Below are 3,853 nucleotides of genomic sequence, written 5' to 3'. Positions count from 1 at the left end.
TTTCTCAAAAATTAGAAGAATTAGGGCGATTTCCTCAAGAGATTTTCCTCTCAAATCACAAGTAAGCACTCACTAACTGATTTCTTTCAGTTATCTAATGTATTTCATCAACTTTTATCAATAATCTTAGGGTTTTAATGGTATAAAATGGGGGATTTTGGGTAGAGTTAGGGCTTTTTGATTATTTGGAAATTTTAACCTTGTTTTTGGGTGGGATTTCAAAACAAATTATATAATCGGGCTCGTGGGTGAATGGGTGATCGGGTTTTGGTCCGAACCTCGTGTTTTGACCAAGCGGGCCCGGGGTCAATTTTTGGGTTTTGGGAAAGAATGATTTAAAAGCTATAATTGAGCATTGGAATTGGATTGTTTAGCATTTATTGATGTTATTAAGTCGATTATGTATAGATACGATTGTGTTGGAGCCAAGTTCGAAAGGAAAGGCGGTGTTTGAGGATTGAGTTGGCCGTTCGAGGTAAGTGTTCGGTCTAACCTTAGCTTAAGGGATTAGGAGTTGTGTCCTATTTTCTATTTGCTTCTTGTTGAGTACGACGTATAGGCATGGTGACGAGTATCTATACGTTGGTGTCGAGCATGACCGTGAGTCTTAAATTGCGAATTGTTATGTTCTTAAATGATACTACGAATGCTTTAACTGATGACCCTCGACATTGAGAAAGGATTGAGTTTTTTTTTTTTTTTGTGGAAAGTACTTATGACTGGGTATTGGTGATATCTGAGATGAGTAGAAATTGAGTTGAGATTGGATATAGCTGATTCTCCCTTGCCGGGACGTATTTATTCTTTTTACTGTTGAATCCCTTGCCGGGATAGAATAGTTATTGATGATCCCTTGCCGGGACACTTGGTATGGTTGTTGTTGATATAATATATATATATATATGGATCGGGTTGCACGCCGCAAAAATATTAAATATGGATCGGGTTGCATGCCGCAACAATATTAAATATGAATCGGGTTGCACGCCGCAACAATGCTATATATTGGATTGGGTTGCACACCGCAACAATACTATATATTGGATTGGGTTGCACGCCGCAACAATACTATATATATTGGATCGGGTTGCGCGCCGCAACAGTGTTAAATGTTATATTGGATCGGGTTGCGCGCCGCAATATTTCTATTATTGTTTGGTTGTAGATCCTGAGCTGTTCTTCCATATCTCTCTTTAGTTCTTGCTGAATTGACTTGTTCCCCGTAGCATGTACCCCCTCCCATTTAAATTGTTATTTCTGTTATTTTTCGTTGTATATTATATAACTGCACAGGTTTATCTGGAATCTAGTACTAGCCTCGTCACTACCTCGCCGAGGTTAGGCCAGACACTTACCAGCACATGGGGTCGGTTGTGCTGATACTACACTCTGCACTATGTGCAGATACCGGAGCAGCATTTGGGCAGTAGCACTTGGGGAGCCAGCCTTCAGTCCAGAGATCTCGAGGTAGTCTTGCAGGCGTCCGCAGGCCTGGTGTCTCTTCTATCTACTTATATGTTCTGTTTTCATTTGTATCCGTAGCAGACTGTATCTCTTTTCTTCAGACGTCTGTCGTAGTATTCATAGACAGTCCGTGAATGTTGTGGCACCGGTTTCTGAGTAGAGGCACATGTTGGCATTTTCACATTTATTTTGGTATTATATTAGTCTAAGTCTCCCGCTTGATTTCATCTTCCGCAATTATTTAACGTTAAACACCTATTTATTATAAGTTGTTAAAAGGGATTAAAATGAATGAATTAAGATTTCTGCATTTCGTGGCTTGCCTAGCTTCTACGAGTAGGCGCCATCACGACCCCCAAGGGTGGGAAATCTGGGTCGTGACAAGTTAGTATCAGAGCTCTAGGTTACATAGGTCTCACAATTCACGGACAAACTTAGTAGAGTCTGAGGGATCGGTACAGAGACGTCTGTATTTATCCCCCAGAGGCTACAGAGTTAGGAAAAACTTCACATTTATTCTTTCTTATCGTGCGGTTTGGTTTCTCGATGCTAATTGAACTTCTACTCTATTCTTTCGCAGATGGCGAGAACACGCGCTTCATCATCTACCAATCAGCAGCCCGAGCCCCCAGCAGCAGCTCCCACAAGGGGCAGAGGGCGATGCCGAGGCAGTGCTAGAGGCCGAGGCAGGGGTAGAGCTCAGCCTAGAGTAGCAGCACCAACGGAGGAGCCTTAGGTTGATTTTGAGGATGAGGTTCCGGCCCCAGCGGTTTCGGTGGGCCTAGATCAGGTCCCAGAGGGGTTTATTGCTACCCAAGTTCTCCAGGATGCTCTGGTCCGTCTAGTGGGCCTTATGGAGAGTGTCACCCGAGCAGGTCTACTTCCTGTAGCACCAGCCGTCTATCAGGCTGGAGGAGGAGCCCAGACTCCTGCTACTCGCACTCCGGAGCAGGTAGCTCCCCAGTTTCAGACTCCAACAGCTCAGTCAGTTGGAGCAGTTCAACCGGGTGTGGTAGCTCAGACCGGCGGTGGTGCAGCTATGTCTGCCGATGCTTTGTAGAGATTGGACAGGTTCACCAGGCTCTTCACTACTACTTTTAGCGGTGCATCTACTTGAGGATCCCCAGGATTATCAGGACAGCTGTCACGAGGTTCTTTGGAACAGGGGGATAGTTGAGACAAACGGGGTCGATTTTGCCACATTTCGCTTGTCTGGATCCGCCAAGACTTGGTAGAGGGATTATTGCTTAGCTAGACCAGCAGGATCGCCAGCCTTGACCTGGGATCAGTTCACGCAGCTATTTCTGGAGAAGTTTCTCCCTATCACACAGCGAGAGGCCTATCGGAGGCAGTTTGAGCGCCTCCAGCAAGGATCTATGACTGTCACCCAGTACGAGACTAGATTTATTGATTTGGCTCGCCATGCTCTTATCATACTTCCCACTGAGAGGGAGAGGATGAGACGGTTCATTGATGGACTTATTCAGCCGATTCGTCTTCAGATGGCTAGAGAGGCTAAGAGTGAGATATCTTTCCAGGAGGCGGCCAATGTGGCCTGGAGAGTTGAGATGGTTCTATCACATGGGGGTGGTTATAGGGCAGACAAGAGGCCCCGTCAGTCAGACAGATTTAGTGGTGACTCGTCTGGAGGCAGGGATTCGTATGGTAGAGGACATCATGCTAGGCCCTTTCAGTTAGCACTTCAGGTTTCTCACGATGCCTCAGGTGGCCGTGGTTCCCATATGTAGTATTCTGATTAGCAGCCCTACAGTGCACCACCAGCTCCTATGAGTGCACCACCGCTCCAGAGCTTTCGGGGTGGTCATTCAGGTTGCCAGGGTCAGTCTGAGTTTCCTCAGCCGCAGCACTCAGGAGGATGCTATGAGTGTGGTGGGTATGGTCATATCAGGAGGGCTTGTCCGAGATTGGTAGGTACTCAGTCGCAACAGTAGGGTTCCCGCGCTATGGTTCAGGCACCAGGTGTTCCACAGCCCGCCCAGCCATCTAGAGGTGGGGGTAGAGGTGCTAGAGATGGAGGTAGAGGTCCTAGAGGTGGAGCTCAGGCCGCCAGGGGTAGAGGCCAGCCAACAGCAGATCGTCCCAAAGATGTGGTTTAGGGTGGTGGGGCCAAACCCCGTTGTTATGCTCTTCTAGCCAGGCCCGAGGCTGAGTCTTCCGATGCAGTTATTACAGGTACCATTCTGGTTTGTGATAGAGATGCTTCAGTGTTATTTGACCCAGGGTCTACATACTCGTATGTGTCATCTTATTTTGCATCGTACCTGGTCATGCCTAGTGATCCCTTGAGTGTTCCTGTTTATGTGTCTACACCGGTAGGTGATTCTATTGTGGTAGATCGAGTCCATCGTTCTTGTATTGTGGTGATTGG

This window comes from Nicotiana attenuata, unplaced genomic scaffold (genome assembly GCF_001879085.1).
Source record: "Nicotiana attenuata strain UT unplaced genomic scaffold, NIATTr2, whole genome shotgun sequence".
Classification (NCBI taxonomy): domain Eukaryota; kingdom Viridiplantae; phylum Streptophyta; class Magnoliopsida; order Solanales; family Solanaceae; genus Nicotiana; species Nicotiana attenuata.
This window is presented reverse-complemented; position numbering follows the sequence as displayed.